The sequence below is a fragment of the Palaemon carinicauda genome, chromosome 27, assembly GCF_036898095.1.
Source record: "Palaemon carinicauda isolate YSFRI2023 chromosome 27, ASM3689809v2, whole genome shotgun sequence".
Taxonomy (NCBI): domain Eukaryota; kingdom Metazoa; phylum Arthropoda; class Malacostraca; order Decapoda; family Palaemonidae; genus Palaemon; species Palaemon carinicauda.
This window is the reverse complement of record NC_090751.1, coordinates 42,101,715-42,121,358: the sequence shown is the minus strand read 5'-3', so window position 1 is coordinate 42,121,358 and position 19,644 is coordinate 42,101,715. Positions and strand designations below refer to the sequence as shown.

General features: G+C 34.5%; 2 long non-coding RNA genes across 2 annotated transcripts in view; one reads left to right on the top strand and one right to left on the bottom strand.

The window, feature by feature from the left end:
* The window catches only part of LOC137620702 (uncharacterized), a 107,479-nt gene extending 91,693 nt beyond the window's left edge, over window positions 1–15,786 (top strand). Inside the window, exon 4 of the long non-coding RNA XR_011040098.1 lies at window positions 9,692–15,786. This is a non-coding gene — a long non-coding RNA (uncharacterized lncRNA). The remainder of the gene's footprint in view (window positions 1–9,691) is intronic.
* Window positions 15,787–15,790: 4 nt separating this feature from the next.
* The window catches only part of LOC137620703 (uncharacterized), a 48,908-nt gene continuing 45,054 nt past the window's right edge, over window positions 15,791–19,644 (bottom strand). The window contains exon 3 of the long non-coding RNA XR_011040102.1: window positions 15,791–17,385. This is a non-coding gene — a long non-coding RNA (uncharacterized lncRNA). The remainder of the gene's footprint in view (window positions 17,386–19,644) is intronic.

The window sequence follows — 19,644 nt, the reverse complement described above, 5'->3', positions numbered from 1 at the left end:
AACTTTCGTGACCTTTAAACAAAATAGATCTCTGCAAAATATATTCGACGCAACCTTTTGGAAAAGCTAATCAGTGTTCGCGTCTTTTATCTTAAGAATGTCCAGTCTCTTTACGAGAACTGCTACACTCTGGGACCATTCGTAGCAACGAGTGCAGTAGTGGTGGGGGCTCCACCACTACAATTCCCTAATTCCAGAACCTTTTTAATCTTTCTCTTGAAATATTTTTGGGTTGTCCGGAAGGCTAAGAAGCCTTCCGCATCCTGGTTGATTTGGCGGGTGGTCAGATTCTTTCTTGAGAAGCGCCTAGATTAGAGGTTGTGATGAGGTCCTTTAGTATGGGTTGCAGCCCTTCATACTTCAGCACCTAGGAGTCGCTCAGCATCCTAAGAGGATCGCTAGGCTCAGTAAGGAAGACGTACTTAAAAAGGCAGAGTAATGGTTCAAGTCGACTTCCTTACCAGGTACTTATTTATTTTATGTTTGTTATTTTGAATAACTGCTAAAATGAGATACAGGATACTTAGCTTCTAATGTTAACATGTATGCTGGTCTCCACCCACCACCCTGGGTGTGAATCAGCTACATGATCATCGGGTAAGATTAATATTGAAAAATGTTATTTTCCTTAGTAAAATAAATTTTTGAATATACTTACCCGATGATCATGAATTTAACCCTGGATAGGTACGGTCCTCGGACACCCCTTTAAGGGTATACTCGGACGCGAACGACCCCGACGCCAAAAAAAATTCTTGAAAAATCAGTTTTTGCAGTAACCTCCTTTTTTCTTTTGCCAAAAAAAACTTCAATGAATGCTTAAAACAACTGTAAAGATAAATACTACTCATCTGCAGAAAAACTATTTATTATAAATATTTTAAAAAATTAAGTAGAAAAAAAAAAGACCTGACATAAAAATTCATAAAAAAAAAGTTTATACATATATACACAAATCCTTATAGGAATTGATTCTTGAATGTTTAGGACACATCTTGATGTATTTTGGATGAAGTCAGACCCATGGAGGTGAAGATCTGAAATGAGAAAAAAAGGGTAACTTTATTTGGCCAAAAAAAATTGTCCAAATTTCATGAATTTTTTGGGGTACCCAAATGAAATAGGAAGTGGCTAATTTTTTTAGGGGATAAACATATGTTATCCTAAAATAGAAATATGTAAAAAAATCTTCATTATTTTGTAAATTACATTTATATCAGGGGCCATATCTAAAGGTAATTTTTTGAGTACTTGGAAATTTCGTAAAAAAATACATATATTTAATATATAATATGATATTTATGCAGGTAAAAATATACCAAAATATCACAAATTCTATAGGGAACAAGAATATATATAGATAGGGCAGCTTACGCTTCGGATATGTCCACAAAATGGCCGCCAACCACACTGACTCAGACTCCCTAATCTGCCACTTGAAATGTAGGAAGGGTATGTCAATTTCAAGGTGTTATTTACTAATCTAATTATTATTGGATATGCATAAAAATTGTATGGTGGGTTGCTGGATAATTGTCGATTATTTTACGACTATAAAATTAAAATTCTGACCCAAAAAAATTTTTTTGAAGGGAAATAAAATCGAAAAAAAAAATGTAAAACAATATTTTAGCTAAAAAAATTTGATGATATTCAATCAAAAAAAAAGTAAACAAAATTTTCCGACAAATAAACATCTAGAGGAATCATTACTCTGTGATAGTTCCTTAGTACGTAGTAATTTTGAAAGAATTGGGAAAAAACGAAAAAATGGCAATCACCGGAAAATCGAACACACCTATATATACGCCATATCTGGCTAAAAAAAAAAGATAGGCATGGGTAGCCAGATCATCTAGAAACACTTTCCAACACTATAAAAATATAAGTTTTGCGACACTACTTGCCAATTCCTTACGGTAACATGACTAAGCAAAAAAATGCAAAACAAATAAAAAGGGGCACTCGTGGAAAAATGGCCATTCTAATATACGGCATTTCAGAAAAAAAAAAATTTCAGCCACGTGCTAGGCAAACCATCAAGGCATATTTTCCGACAAATAAACATATAAATGAAATATTACTCTGTGATAGTTCCTTAGTACGTAGTAATTTTGAAAGAAATGGGAAAAAACGAAAAAATGGCAATCACAGGAAAATCGAACACATACTTATATATACGCCATATCTGGCTAAAAAAAAAATAGGCATGGGTAGCCAGATCATCTAGAAACACTTTCCAACACTATAAAAATATAAGTTTTGCGACACTACTTGCCAATTCCTTACGGTAACATGACTAAGCAAAAAAATGCAAAACAAATAAAAAGGGGGACTCGCGGAAAAAGGCCCAACATTCTAATATACGGCATCTCAGATAAAAAAAAAGACATGCACGTGTTAGCCCAACCATCAAGGCACACTTTCTAACACATAAACATGAAAAAAAAAATCAATAATATACGGCAATTCCTTACTACGTAGTAAATTTTTACAAATATTGAAAAAAAAACAGAAATTGGCAACCGCAGTTAAATACCCAATATACCAATAACTACGTCGTATCTGACAAAAACAAAATCACGCATGGGTAGCCAGATCATCTAGACACACTTTCCAACATTAAAAAAGCAAAAGTTTTACGACACTATTTCGCAATATCTTACGGAAAAATGACTTGGCAAAAAAATTAAAAAAAATTAAAAAGGGACACTCGCGGTAAAATGCCCGACATTCTAATATACGACATCTCAGATAAAAAAAAAAGACATGCACGTGTTAGCCCAACCATCAAGGCACACTTTTTAACACATAAACATGAAAAAAAAATGAATAATATACGGCAATTCCTTACTACGTAGTAATTTTTACAAATATTGAAAAAAAAACAGAAATTGGTAACCGCAGTTAAATACCCAATATACCAATAACTACGTCGTATCTGACAAAAACAAAGTCATGCATGGGTAGCCAGATCATCTAGACACACTTTCCAACACTAAACAAGCAAAAGTTTTACGACACTATTTGGCAATATCTTACGGAAAAATGACTTGGCAAAAAAATGAAAAAAAATGAAAAAGGGGCACTCGCGGTAAAATGGTCCTCGTGGTGATGAACGACATTTTAACTAAAAAAAAAAACATGCACATGGTAGCCAAACAATCCACCAAGACTTTCCACAACTGATAACCTATACAAGTTGCACCATTCTACGACAATTTCATAATACGTAATAACTTTGATAATTATGCAAACTACCTCAGAAGGGTAAACTCGGACGCGAACGACCCCGACGCGTCTCAGAAATCGGGGAAGGAGTACAGCTACAGCAATGCACATCTGGACACTACTAGAGCGTGTAGGGGAGACACCTCCTGCAGGTCGATCACCCACAAATTCAGTCACAGGGGTGAGTCACGTGAGAAAAACCTGTTTTTTTTTGACGCTCGGGGTCGCAAACGACCCACCGTACCTATCCAGGGTTAAGGACCCTCCCTTCCTCCCCATAGAGAACCAGTGGACCGAGGAGAAAATTGAGTTCTTGTTGACAAGAAGTACTTGAGTACCTGCTCACAGGTGGCGCTGTTGTGTACACCCCCACCTGTATAGCGATCGCTGGCGTATCCCGACCTTAGATTTCTGTCGGGCAACAGAGTTGACAGCTACATGATCATCGGGTAAGTATATTCAAAAATTTATTTTACTAAGGAAAATAACATATTACAGTGGAAAGACATGTTTTTAATTGTTCTAATTCATATTCTACGCTCACAAAATAACAAATACCTATGAACTGGTTATGATGCTCAATAAAATGTAACATTATTATAGAGTTCTTACCTTTGAGATAGACGGTAGCGGCTAACACCGGTGTGTGCGGAGGAGGAAGGAAGGAGGGAGAGAGGACAGGGAGGAGAGAGATTTAACGGCAACATGTTCGGTACGCAGCGCTTTTTTTGTAACTCTGCGTAACATGACATTAACCTTAGATTTAACTTGAATGAAATTAGCAACTTTAACTTTAACTTAAATGAAATTAGCTTACTGCACACACACTTGAAAATAAAATATTGATCTTACGTTACACTAAACTTAATTCTAATTTTGTTTTGATTTTTTTACTTTTCTTCTTCCGGCTTGGCTCTTTTTGCCTCATTTCACCTTCACTTTTTGACGCTCTTTTTAAAAAGAACCTATCTAGGGATGTTTGCTTTTCTCCCATTCAAAATTTTGCGAAAATGACGCACGCAAATGTCGTCACAATAGGCTAACGCACGACCACACGCCAACTTGTCCGGGTGCCTCTTTTCCTTAAAATTAGAAAACTCCTGCCACTTCGCTAATGTGTGTTTGATTTCTGTCGTAGAAAGGCGGCCCTCTTCTTCCACCGCCTACTCGCTACTGAGCTCTTGCAACACCTCCGAATGTTGCATCTCCTGAAGCTCTATCAATTCCTGTGTTGTGAGCTCTTCTTGATGCTCCTTGACAAGGTCGTTCACATCTGCCTTGTCTACCTCCAGCCCCATGGACTTTCCAAGAGACACGATTTCATCCATCACAATAGGTTCGGGGTCATCAGGGTCTGTCGTATCGAACCCTTCAAAGTCCCTCTCAGTGACGAAAGCTGGCCACAATTTCTTCCATGCAGAATTAAGAGTTGTTCTTGTGACACCCTGCCATGCATCGTCAATAATTTTTAAGCAATGGACAATATTGAAATGTTCCTTCCAAAATTCACAAAGGGTGAGATTGGTGTTGTCTGTGACATCGAAGCATTTCTTGAACAAATGCTTCTTGTACAGTTTTTTAAAGTTGGAAATAATTGTTGGTCCATGGGCTGGAGGAGTTGCGTGGTGTTGGGCAGGAGATAAAGGACCTTGATGAACCTGAACTCATCAAGAATGTCCTCTTCGAGACCAGGAGGGTGACCAGGGGCATTGTCGAGGACCAGGAGACCTTTCATTGGTAGGTTTTTCTCGGCCCAATATTTTTTGACTGCTGGTCCAAAGCACAGATTAACCCATTCTATAAAGAAATGCCACATAACCCAAGCCTTAGCATTAGTGTGCTACATCACTGGCAATTTTTGCAGTTTTTCTTTCAAGATCCTTTGGCTCTTGAAAGCACATGGATTTTCTGAGTGGTACACCAGCAGTGGCTTGACCTTACAGTCACCACTGGCATTGGCACACAAGGCTAGAGTTAACTGGTCCTTCATGGGTTTATGGCCCGGTAGTTTCTTCTCCTCTGCTGTGATGAATGGCCCCCTGAGCATCTTCTTCCAGAAAAGGCTAGTTTCATCACAGTTGAAGACTTGTTGGGGGGTGTAGCCATGTCGGGCGATAACCGAGGCAAAGGTTGTGACAAAGTCCGCCGCGGCTTTCGAGTCGGAAATTGCTGCTTTCCCATACCTCACAACCGAGTGTATCCCAGTCCGTTTTTTAAAGTTATCCAACCAGCCACGGCTGGCTTTGAAGATTTCTGTTTGTGTCGAAATCTCCCCTCTCTCGGCTGCTTGCTTCCCTTTTAAGTCATCATAGATTCTGCTGGCCTTTTCACATATGATCGTCTCGGTCACATCTCCCGCCAATTGTTTCTCGTTTATCCATATTAAAAGAAGCCTCTCCATCTCGTCTTGAATATCACTGCAGAGCTTTGAAAGGATGGTTACTCCTTTGGAGGGCTTGGTGCTCTTTATAGCATCCTTCTGCTTGAGGATGGTACATATTGCCGATGTACTCCTCTCAATTTGGCGAGCCAGCTCAGTCACTCTTACGCCACTCATGTTTTTCGATTATTTCATGCTTCATCTCGATTGAATCAGATGCCTTTTCTTTTCACTACCCTTGTTTACACTCGCTTACTTTGGACCCATTGCTTATTCACTGAATTCTGCACTGATTAACACAAAAAACACTTAAAAAAAACCCAAACACTACGGCCAATTCTTGGAGATAAACTTTACGCGACGGAGATCCGACGGGAAAGACCGAGCAATGCTGTCTTGGTGAGAAGCCTCTCACACACTCAGTCACCTGGCGGCCGCATAGGGAACTGCCTCGTATCTCAAAGTTTTTCTCGTATCTGAGGACAAAAATTGGCTCAAAACTTTCCCCATATCTTGAGTTTCTTGTATGTTGGGACACTCGTATCTCAAGGTATTACTATAAGTGGAGGAGTCTCTTAGGAAGTAAGGTATCTTTCTGCAGGTAGTTAGCAGGTCAAAGCACCAGTCCCATGTTGAAATACTACCACTATAGACTAGTGTTATTGTGTCCTTTGACTGGCCCCATAGTACTACATTAGACCCTTCTCTGGTTATGGATAATTTTTCCTTTTCCTACACATACATGGAATAGTCTGACCTATTCTTTACACATTCTCCTCTTTCCTCATATGCCTAACAACACTAAGATAACTGAAAAATTCTTATTCACTCAAGGTGGTAATTATTGCACTGTAATTGTTCTGTGGCTACTTTCCATTTGGTAAGTGTAAAAGAAACACACTATAACTATGGTAAACAGCTCTTCTAGGAGAAGGAAACTCCAAAATTAAACCCTTGATCTCTGGTCATAGGCAGTTTCATATCCTCTAAACCAAGGTCTTCCAATGTCTTGGGCTAGAGTTCTCCTGCTTGCAGGTACATTCCAGCACACTATTTTATCTTTATTCTTGTTACCTTCTCTCAGTTGGTTTTTTTCCCTGCCATGTTGGAGATCTTGATGACAAAACCTATGATGATTATGTTTTTTCTATTACTCTGTTTAGATGCTGCATTTTTGTGAATAACTGTTTCAGCAGCAATAATTTAATACCACTTTTACTGCTCTGATTCATGTGAAGCATGCACATGATGTTGAATAATCTGAAGAATTCCACATGACATACATTATTTGGTTATATCATAAGTCTTACCTTATGGTAATTGTCTGGTTTGTATGCACATTGGTAAATTTTGCTAAGCTATCAAGTTTAAGGTGTTAGTAACTGATTATATATGTATAGGTTTGGTCCAGAAAGTTATTCTCTCAGAAAATCTGTAGTCAGATACTTTAAGAAAAGTCTTCCAAAGTCTCTTTCATGGATCCTACTAAGGCTGATATTTTCTCATTGGTTGATTGTTGATGGTTTGACGAGTTTTTAATGAGTTGAGGCTTTCTACAAAATTCAAAGATTATCTAGCTTCAAAATAAAGTCCTGAAACATGATAATTCATACTTTAATTTCATTTTTGTTTTCATGATAGGTTTATGGGTTTTTTATATATGGAAAATATGGCTCCCCTTCGGAGATCTATCTCCCAGCTTAGTTTCCTTTAGATCGCAGGTTTTCTGAAGGCTTCTTGTGTGTCTCCTCTTTAAGGAATAGTTAAAATTATTTTGCTCCAATGGTTACTGGAGGAAATTATTTATATTGAAGTTAAATTTAGAGTACTTCTAGATATTAGGAGAGTTAAATGATCTGATAAAATTAATAGTTCTTAATGATGATAATTTCTGAAGCTGGTTTCGAGGGATATTCACCCTAAGGCTACCAGTAGGCCTATATCTATGTTTTTCTTTCTTTTGGGACTATTATCATCAGTTGCTAATTTTTTAAAGAAAATTATCTAAACAGTGATCTTTCCACATCAATACCAAATATTTTCTTTTATACATAAGTTTGCAAAGTTTTACAAGGTTTTCTAAGTTTCAGGATTATGCCTGCCTTAAGAAAATTTTTAGGCCAATCTAGCTAACAGTTTTGAAAGGGCCATTTTGGTTTCAAGAGATTTAAAATTTTTCCTTGACCTTTTTGAGGGGTTATATGGCCTGGTTTAAAGTATCTCCTTAGAGTAAATTCTGATATCTTGTGTTTGTTCTGGGTTTTCTTGAGTTAGTTTGGGCATTCCTTTCCTGATATAGTTGTTTGTGAGCAATCATTGTTTATAGATAGTTTTTGAGGTTATTCTATTCTAAAGCTATATTTTTGGTCCCTTGGTGGTATAAATGGCTTTAGTATTCAGGCTTCTTTGGGGCACTTTCTGTTTGGAAATGTTTTGCAGAGATCCCCTTGTTTTATGACTTTGGGGGGCAAGGATTGGCCATTGGGTAATGCCTTAAAGCTTTCGTGATTATACTCCTTAGTTCTAATTTGCTTAAAACACTTTTTTCATAGCACTCCTTAGTCTATGGAATTATTTGAGGAACCTCTTGGTCATGGATTGTGAAGAAATTCAGGCTATACATGATTTTTTTTAGGTATACTCATTGTATGCAGTAATCATGGAATCCTTTATCTCTGGAGTTGTTCGAGGATATTCTTGATTCAATGAACTATCTGCAACACCTATTTGATTTATCAGTTTTGAGTATTCCCTCTTTGGCAGACTTTTTTTGTATCATAGACATTTATTCACAACACCACTTTGTCTAAGGAGTTATTTCAGCCTTATTTCTTTGTCCATTCAATTATTCGTGACCCTTCTTGTTCTTGGAAGCTATTCTGACTCTTTCGTCTCTAGTGTTATTTAGAACACGTCTTTGAGGTTGCCTTGGGCTCTCATTGGAGAAAGAAGTGGTGTATAAGTTATTTGGAGCACGATACTGCCTATGCAATTATTTGGAGCAATCCTTTGTGTATAGTGTTATCCGCTACACACCTGGTCTTAGGAACTATTTTGTTCACTCATTGGACTGATTATTTCATGTCACTCATTGTATCTTCTTTCTATTCAAATAATTCCTTATTTCAATTTTTAAACTCTTGTTTTCAAGAGTTCAGGTTATTTTGTCAATCATTAGGCTCTTCAGTTATGTGACATTGCTCTGTGAATTAGGATCTAATTGACAAAATCTTTGTGGTTGGTGGATATAAGATTTAAACATATTGCTAATAATTTTGCTTTCATGTTTTTTGCTGGTGGATACTTTATTTAAAAAAGAACTTATGCATCTATAGAATTCAAGGTATGTTACTCACATGTGGCATCTAAAGTTTTTCCTCCTAAGTTATCTGCCAAATGATTATGAACTGGTGAGAGATTTGCTTCATCCACTTTTGTTTCTCAAGTAAGAAAATATTAAAAGCATAATAGTCTTTACATTTCTTGTGCATTGCTAAGGGAAGCCCATGCAGAATAATTAACTTATGCTGTCCTTCTATTGAAAATAATGTATTCAACTCTTACCATTGTTTTCTAGGGATGGAAACAAACTAGAATATTTCTTTTGATTTATATGTTAATGATAAAGAAAAGTATGGTATCTTGTATTTTTTTATAATTTAATGTACAAGTAATTCCTAAATATTAGTAAAATTTCATCCCTAATAACCCATCACCCCCTTGACCTTTTGTATTGCTTTACAAGAGTTGGTGATATATATATATATATATATATATATATATATATATATATATATATATATATATATATATTATATATATATATATATATATATATATATATATATATATATATCTCTTCTCTCTCTCTCTCTCTCTCTCTCTCTCTCTCTCTCTCTCTCTCTCTCTCTCTCTCTCTCTCTCTCTCTCTCTCTCCCCCCCACATGAATGTACCTTGAAGAATAACATGCTAATTTTCAAAAGTAAAGGGAGATTTTATATGCATTATATGCATCTTCCAATTAGGTTTAGTTATAAAGTTCTTTTTTATTTCAAACTGATACTCATCTCCAATTTCAGATCTCCCAATTCCTATCCTTGATCCTTCCTTATCCAAAAATTGGAAATGTTAAAAAAAAAAGACTTGCCTCATATGGCAGAGTAGTCCTCCACTGGCCCCCTCCTCTTTGAGCTTCAGCATTTGCCATTTTATTCCTCACCATAAAAAGGGGCTAAAGAGTCCATGAAGTATATCCTGATCTTAACTAGAGTAATCGCTTGTTCTTTTAGTCTGTTATTTTATTCCCCATGTACAGAGCTTGTTCATTCTTTTACTGGTGTTTTGAGAGTTGTAGCTCAAAGTGTTATCTTGTATATGTTGTACTTGTCAAAGGCCGACAGTCTGTACTGGTAAACATGTTGGACTTTGATTTGCTTATTGATCCATTTGTCTTGTTAGTGTAGGTTTTTTCCTGATAACTAAAGTCATGAAAATTATGTATATGTTATGCCATTATTAACTTGCTCAAAAGCATCAAATTCTTCAAATTTGTGATGGTTTATCAGATTTTAGAACTTAGTATAAATGATCTTATTTATATGAAATTTTTCAGAATATCTAAGCAGCTTGCATTGTAGGAGGTTATAATGTCAAATGTACAGGTTTTGGTACTATCATTTTCATTTCTAGCAAACTTTTATGCACTTCTGTCGATGACAAAAACATCAATTTTTTATGACCTGTGTAATGTAAGTAGTGGAAAGTCTATCTAATGTAAAAAGATTGTGATTCAATGGGCTCCAGACATGGTTATGCTCTTTTTGAAGTTAATGTGTAATTGATGGTAACTGTTATTTCCAAATTTTTCGTAAAACTTCAAGTTCAGGTATACAGTAATTGAAATTTTAAAAGATTATTAATAAGTGTATTTAATGTAAGTTTCAGGGAATTTGGTAAGTGGGTCATTTTGAAGTCTTGCATTTCAGATCTTTTTATTATGACGAGATACCTGGGCTCTCTGAAAAGGTGCACAGCTCGTTTTATAAACTCCATTTTGTTTCTTGTCTCGTGTCATTTGTGCCTATGACATAAAGAAGGGATAAATAACACTTTAATCATTTTTAGGAGAATTGTGTAATATGTTCTTGAATATTTTGTCATTGATGCCAAAGCTATCCAGATGTGTGTGTGTTTTTTATGTTTATAGGGTATGAAAACTGATTTGATTTTAAGAATAGGTTAATCAATCATTGACAATGAGTTTTGTCAAGTTTGTGTGCTTTAAACATGAGACTCCTGGGTGTATGGCAAGGTATGAAAGTTCCATTTCCGTAAAATGGTTTTGTTTACATAAGCTCACTTTAAAGATGCATTGATTTCTTGGTAGTTTTATTTTGATTAATGCAATAATGATGAGCAGAAATAGTCCTGTCATCTAACTGCATCCTTCCTTGAGGAAAATTCATAACATTGTAAGTGACGTATCAAGTATTTTACACTTACACAATTTAACAATTATTGGAATATAGTTATTAAAAGTTTAATTTCCTATATATAGGTAATTCCTAATCCAATTTACTCTCTTTAATCCATTAACAATGGTTTTGGTTAGATCTCTTTACTGTACCGAAATTGAGTACACTATTAGATTATTCATTGGGTTGTGGTCAGGTTCATACCTAACAGTTTTTTTACAGACATTTAAGCTTTTGTTCGTGTGTAAGATTGCCTGACCTTGTGGACTTTTTCTTTTAATTCATTAGAAAACTGTTATCAATTTATCCAATTTTAATAAGCGTTAACTTTGATAAGAGTTGTAATGATTGAAATATTTCACTTTAGAACATGGATAGTTATCAAAGTAATAACAAACCTTAATTATTATTTGTTTTGAGAAACCTACAAATACATCTTATTGAAAGAGGGCACAAATTAAAATGCTACTGTACAGTATAATATTAGGGTGCAATTGGTTTAGTTAATTGCCCTTAAGTGATAATCAGAGCTCAATTTGGCTTGAGTAGTTTAAGTGTTAAATTAAGAATTATAAGATTATATTAGAAATGATTGATGGAGCTGCAAAAGTATTTAAAATAAAATATGGGAAATTGATTAGTGCATAACGTAGCTACCTTAGTGTTATTTTTTTGTTCAACGACGCATTGAAATAGGTAACCTACACCTAACCCTCTCTTCTCTCCATCTCAAAAGCCACAAAGGGGTAGTTCCATCATTGCACCTCGAAGGATTCTCTGTAGACGTTATTTAATGGTCTTGGCAGCATTCCTTGAGAACCTACAGTAGCTGGAGTAGCCTTCAACTTTACCTCCTTTCCTTCCTTTGTTCTTCTGTTTTGTCGTCCAATTTATTATAACTTTTACTTTAGAGTGTAGCCTACTTACTTGGTTTTCCTCTGGTTGCACTTGGGTGCTGAATGGCTTCAGAGGCCCAAGAGCTGTGCTATATTCCTAAATTCAATCCAATCTCTGTCAGAAAAAAATGCTAATTGCAGGAATCCCTGTAGAGTAAATTTTTTTTCAATTTCTTATTGGTAACAAGATTATTATTTTTTTAAGCAACATTTACATTGGTATAGGAAAAGGATTAAAATCCAATACATTTTCATCCCTGATATCGTGTCTGATTTAATTATGATGGGAATTTCCAAATATTGGACTGTGTTGTGCTATGAAAGTGTTATGAATTCTGCTCCAAGGAATGAGTGATTGTTGTGCTAGTACAGTATTGAGTGATTGGTGTGAGATTCTTATGAAGTTAGGTCGTTCTTTTGCCTATTTCCCTTCAATAGACCATGTCCTAAGATGGACAAAGGAAATCAGATATTTTGCCTGTGTTTTCTTAAACAAGTTAGACAGAATTATAGTTACAGCATTTTCATATAGATGGTCATAGAATTTCAGGGTTTTCATGTAGAATTAGGGTGGGTTTTTGCATTGTAATATACTTAGTGTAGATTATGGAGAAATTTTATTTAACTATGTGAAAAGGTTAAAAATATCCTCTATCCATTTAGGAAGGGCAAGATCCTGTCAGTCAGGCCATTGGTAAGCTTCAAAGTTGAGTTTCTTAAAAGATTATTTACAAAGAGTGCAGAATCTTCATCTTCAGTAAGCAGAGCATATAAAAAAGTTTCTATTTCAAGTTTTGGAAATAGCCTGTTGTAATCTTTAAAATATTTACAAGTAAAAAAATCACGAAGTTTTAGTATATGCTTACGACAAATTAGATTTTGTAAGATAACTGTATTAAACTTAAAATTTTAGTTTTTAAAATAAAAGAATTAAAGCAAATTCTTTTTCTTGATTTTAGAGCTTTGAAGTATTATCTATGGATTTGTTGAACTATCTAAGGAGAAAATTTGTCTTCATAAAGTCACTAAGAAATAAATGAATACTATACTGTAATTTATCTTTTTGTAGAGAGAGAGAGATTTGAGTTTGAAGCTTTGCTCTTTATAGGTATATAGGCTATTTTCCCAACAATAATTAAGTTGGATAGAAGTTATAATTCATGATCCTGTGTTTCTCAAATTCAAAAACAATTCTAGTTTTTTTATTATTAAAAAGGCACAATGAATTCATCATTATTAAATTTCATTTTGTTGGTGAACTGTTGGTTATAATAGATAATTGAATATTCAATAGTTTAAAGATATATTTGCCTTCTTTAGTACTTTTTTCAACTGTCTTACATTGAAAGCTTTTTAAGAGCACAGAGACTTTAGTCTCTCGAACAACATTAACATCATATCTTTTATTTGATATCTGATCATCTAGTGCCAGTTATCAGTAGAGAATATTGTAGGCTACTTGGTGAACATAATCTCAGTCTGTCTGTATTGTTTCTGAGCTCATTCTGGTAACTTTGAAAAAAGGCATTTTAAACTTCATTTCAGGTCAGGTTAATGTAAAGTTTAAGGACAAAATTCCAGAAAGCATCAAATTAGATAATTAGTAAAAATAGTTTGATCATGATTATTTTGGCCATAACATGCAGCGATATAATAAGTTACACAGGACCTGCATAAAATATGTAATAAATAATACAGAATCATCTCTTGACTATTGACTGAGGTTACCTTAGTCAGGTAATATATGCTCATGATAGTATAGTAAGGGATTATGAGTAGAGAATAGTATTGTAAGAGATTATAATGGGAGGAGTGTATTATAGGTAATTATTGGATAGTAATAGTATATTAAAGGCTCATATGTTGATGATAGTATTGTGTAGTAAGGAATTTTAAGCTCAAGTTAATATAAGCTGAGAATAGTATTTAGTTGGGTTGACTTTGATTCTACAGGTATATAAGACATACAGTACTCATGTTTCTGAGAGTATTGTATATTTTTGGGGCGTAAGTTTGTTATTTGGAGTTATATGAACTTAGAATTAAAACTTAATCTACCTCAAACAGTAGTTTGAATTGAATTAAAACTTAATCTACCTCAAACAGTATTTAAATATTCAATTAGTCATGTTTCAAAATACTATCTACCTGTAAAATGAAAGCCATTTTCATAGTTATTTTTTTTTAGATACAGCATTGTTGTTAGCTTTATAAAGTTTTAGGTTAGACTCTCCTTCCAGTGTTACTTTTTCTAGGGGTTTGCATTTCACAACTTTATTACACAGCTAAAGTGATTCAGGTGTCCGCGTGTAAGGTGAATGCGTACTTCGGTCCGATCTGACTGTCTGCTGGGGGAAGTAGCAAGGATGGTCAGGGCAGTAGCCTTGCACGTCTCTTCTCTTTTACCCAACTCAATTATATGTATGAAATGGGACGAGACAGGGAGGCAACTTGGCATTTGTTAATCTTGTCTGCTTTTCACCGAGCTTCAGGTGTCTGTAGTAATGGATCGTTCTGAAATTGCAAAGGCTTGAAAATGACTTAATTTTTTTTTCCAATCTAGAAATAGTAATGATTTTATTCTTAAGTGTATTATTTCATGTTTCATTAAATAATTAACTCAGTGCTATAATAATAGGAATCTACCTTATAGTAATGTAAAGACAAATCTTTACCATTTAACTCTAGGAGAATTCCAAGTTAATCCTGAAGTCCTTGAATCACAATCATTATATCATTGTTTGTAAAATTATCAATAAAAAAAAATTGAAAAAAGAAGGATAAGGAAAGCATTCAAGGGCCTAGTAACATTGCTTCCTCAGAAGAAAATTTGTAGTACGTTTCTGGTTACTAGGTGGGACAGGGGATGGCCTTGGTGGGCTTTCCTTTTCCTCCTCTTTTTTTATTAATAATTTTATAAAGAGAAAGCACTGCTTACTTACACAATCATGAAATATGTAACCCATAAAAGCCGAGCTTCAAACCCACAGTCAGTTCAGTTAAAGAAAACGAACACTGACCGGGGAAAAAAGAAAATGGGACGTTTTGTCATTTGTGCGCATTATTGGATGAAGAGCGACTCACTTATGAGCCTTTCTTGTTCAAATCGTGTGCTTAATGCATGACAAACGTTTGAGTTTTCTTTGAATGTAGGGTATTCAAAGCTTTCAGAAAATGGGGTTTCATAAATCTGATACACACGTTATCGGCATCATAGTGTTTGAATTTCCATTTCCATTATACTGTAACTAAACTGGTTACACTGATACCTGTCTTATGTTTGGCATTTAATCTTCTACAATAAAAGATTTTTAAAAATTTCTAAGTTTTTCTTCAGCCGTATTGTGTTACTAGAAGCTTCAAGTACATATCTAGTTATATTTTTGTACTATAATTCAATAGTTCAGCATTAAATAATATTTAGAGGGTTTTTAAGAATATTAACTAATTTCTATAAGGCCATTATTTATTATCATGACTTTAGTCAGGAATAAAACCTATATACAGACATCTGGATCAAGAAGTGACAGTCCAAAGTGAAATACAAGACACAGTGCGGCCATCTTGACTTGTATTCACTTACATAACACTTGTTATGGCAGCTCTTGTCCCCCATGGGTAGGGAGAGTGAACAAACTATGTTGGGAATCAATAACAGTTCAAATGAACAAGTGGATAGTTAAGAGAAAAGATTTCACGAGCCTTTTGGCTCCTTTTTTTGTGGGGAATAAGGCATTTGCTGATACTAGAAGGGGCAGGGGGCCGTTTGAGGAGAACACTCTGCCGTATGAGATTGAATATACGGAAAATGAGCAAGAGAAATTATTTTCATTTAATGTATCAGGGTAACAGAATTAAAATGTGTAATACTTTATGCATTTTATTTTGGAATTTGTAAAATGGTACAATGAGTATGGTATAAACATCTGAACAGTTCAATTTAGTTTTCATGTATTTACATGGTATATTAAACTTAAAAGCCGTTATAAATATCAAAGTAATAAAGAATAATTTCTTTATTGTGGAAAGCCCTGTGGGCAAACTGCTAACAGGCTCAGGAATAAGGAGGATTTATTCAAGTAACTCGTCCTATTGAACAGCATAAATGCCAACAATACAGTATCTCAAAATAAAACTTAAAATTATTTGAAGCAGTTGTTTTAACAATCTCGGCACTACTCTGTACCAATTGCACAGAAAAAAAAAATTATGATACAAGAGCAAGGATCCTGAATGATAATTTATGGCAAAATAAAATGACACCAGTCTAAATAGTATTACTGCAAGCACTAAAGTAAAACTAGATGACCAAGCATTTTGGCATCAGTAATATGGACATTATTGACTTTAGTCATATTAAAGGTACATTTGACTAAGAGATGGACAGAATACCTTAATATTGAGTAAATAGATTATATCTAAAAAGAATCAAACACATTTATAACAAAAACACCCAAGTTGAGCAATCCTGGTGTTTAGCTAGGGGAAAGGGGAGAAGCTAATTCTTAATATACTCATTAATTAGTAGCAAAGCCTAAGATTTTGTTCCTTTTCAAAATTGAAATAGGTAAGTTGTCTTGTTTTATTGAGCTAAAACTGAAAAACATCTGTTCAGTAAACTATTCTTGATGCTGATTTGATATATACAGGCATGCATATTCTCTTTTCTTACCATTAGTGGATATCAATATTACTATCACTTGTAGGCCTGTGAAAATCAAAAATATTTTTTGGGGACAGTCTACTAAAAGCTTGTTCAGTCAATCCATACATTTTTTTTTTTTTTGGAGAAAATAGCAAAATCTTGGGCTTTTAACACTTATGGGAATATTAAGAATTAGCAACCCACAACCCCTTGCTGAACCCTAGGATTACTGAACTTAAGAACTATATTCTCTGCCATGGATGAAGATGTTAATTCTAATTAGATATTCAAATTTCTTATACTCAATATCATGAATGGACCCTTTTCAACTCTGACCATAATGACCCTAGAATAAGTCTAAAGTTATCAGTAATGCCCATATTATCAATGCCGAAATGCTTGGACATTTACCTTTACTCATTCATTGTATGTAGTTACACAATTACCAGTGATACATCACTTTTATTTTTCCATATAATTATCATTCAGGACCCCTGCTCTTGCATCTTAAAAGTATTCTCGTCCATGCTTATTTTTCTCATGCAATAGACATTATTGAGTAGCACCTACTGCATTTTGTTTACAACAAAATAATTCTGCCCCATATCTTGAAACACTTTTGTTGGCATTTGAGCTGTTTGATTGCCACATCACTTGATTGTAATAAATCCCTTCTTATTCTGGAGCCTGTTAGCAATGTGCTCATGGGGCTTTCCACAATAAAGCAATATCTCGACTGCTTTGTTTCCTCCATCAATCTGAAATATGTAACAGACCTTATAAGTGATTATTGTATGTTTAGTATTATTTACAATAAAAAATATTTGAAATTATCATTCTAACCAATACACAGTTATGAACTATACAACTATCTCGTGTCTCAAGTTTTAATTATTAATATTTGTATCTAATAAAATCGTAAATGACAAAATGGTATTTTATTGTATACAAAAGTGTACTGGTTTAAAGCATTTGACATTCCTTAACTAGCATTTTCAGTTTATAGTATTGTACATCCTATTAATATAGTTATTTTTTAATCTATAGTAATTCTATCTATAAAACCACTTGATAGGTTTTCAAAGATGTAATATACATTTCTATTTCAATTGAAATTTTCAACCTCCCTCTTACCCTACAAGTCCGTAAATTTATTTTTCAAGCACTAATCTTTAAACTAATCCTTCAAATTACTACGTTGAAAAGAATATCGCAGGCATTCCCCACGTCGTTTCAAGAAACCCATACCGTTAATTGTTAATTTTTTTTTTATCTTCCGTGAAGGTCATTATCCCTCTTATTGTCCTAAATAATTCATCATGACCTGATTTTTCTTTCCTTCTAAGCAGTGCCTTAAGTGCAACTCCTAAATCCTTTCAAATTTATTCTAAACATTAAGAACAAGATGTCTGATCCTTCTTTAAAAAATATTAATTGTAACCCTTTCATTATGTATAACTACGTGTTGAAGCTTTTCAAGAATATTATAGTTTTCAATTAAAACCACTATTATAACATCCACTTTAAGAAATACATGAATGTTGATTTAAAACTAATTCACTGATGGTTTCCGCCTTTTAAGACTACCATAAGAAATTTATGTACTATTCCTCCCATAAAACCTTTTAATATAAATTGAATTTCTAAAATGTCCCTAACTACAACTGTTATTAACTACATATGCTAAATTATAGACTCAAGAGGCAATTAATTGCATCTTTTGTATGAAGAATATACAAAGCTCAAAACCAGTAGACAAGACATTTTATCCTTTTAAGAGCACTTTTATTATTCTAATGTTTTGAAAGATTCCAATTCACTATACTAAAGAAAAATTAATAGAATCATCTAGAGATAAGCATTTGGAATGCTGTAGTTGACCAGAGTAATTGACATACAGATACTTTGGGAAAATTATTAATTTAACGATCAATTAAACTTGAGACAGCTTACAAAATAATCTTAAGTTAATTTTACAAATTTTTTGATGTGGATATAACCAGAGAGAGAGAGAGAGAGAGAGAGAGAGAGAGAGAGAGAGAGAGAGAGAGAGAGAGAGAGAGAGAGAGAGAGAGAGAGAGAGAGAGAGCTAATACTATTTAAGGGCTTAGATACAAGATATTTCAAAGTAATTTGCATTTTTCCTGGCTATGCAAACCAGAGTCATTTATATGGGTTTACTTCTGTCTTTTTGCTACAACCAGAAACAGAAACAAAAAGTATAACTTTAACCATGTGGGGTTACCATAATTAGGTAGTGCACTCATACTTCAGAGGCAGAGTCAGTCTGCTTATGGTCAAAACTTATGGGGTGGACGAGATGGGACATTTGGATAAATGACTCGGGTAAAATAAAAATGTTCAGATTTGTAGTTTGAGCCTACGAGGGTACAAACTTCCATGTCATTTAAATGGTGAATCTTCCTTAAGTGGGAAGTCTCCGTCATGGACAGGTCCCTATCTAGCTCCAGATCAGCGATAGGTCACCACAAAAAGAACTTTCATATATACATATGACAATCAGACCGGCTCGTAGAGGAGAGGTGGATATAATATATCGACCTCAATTCCCAAGCCACTGACTGGACAAGAGTAATTATTTTGTATGGACAATAATCAGACTAAAGAAATTGTCCCAAAAAATTGTCACAAAAACGAAATAAAACTGTTATTTCTAGCTGCATAAGGGTTCCTTCGGTGAAGGCTGGATGAAGTAGGAACTGAAGAAAGGGCACATATTCAACTTCCCATACCCTTTAATCCAGAGAATAGTTACTGACGTGACTAAAGGTTAAGCATCCTGTAAGACCTTGGTCTAGACCAGCTTGTGCTGCAACATTAGGACCCATAGAAAATGAATGAATGAATGATTTAAAGTTTTCAGGCATCCTGACATCTACGGGTACAGTCCTTGGGTAGTAGCCTGTGAAGTTAGTCTGTCTGTCTTCCAAACTTCAGTACTAGGAACTTGAGCCACTGAATGGTTCTTGCAGAACACTAGAGTTTCCACAAGACCA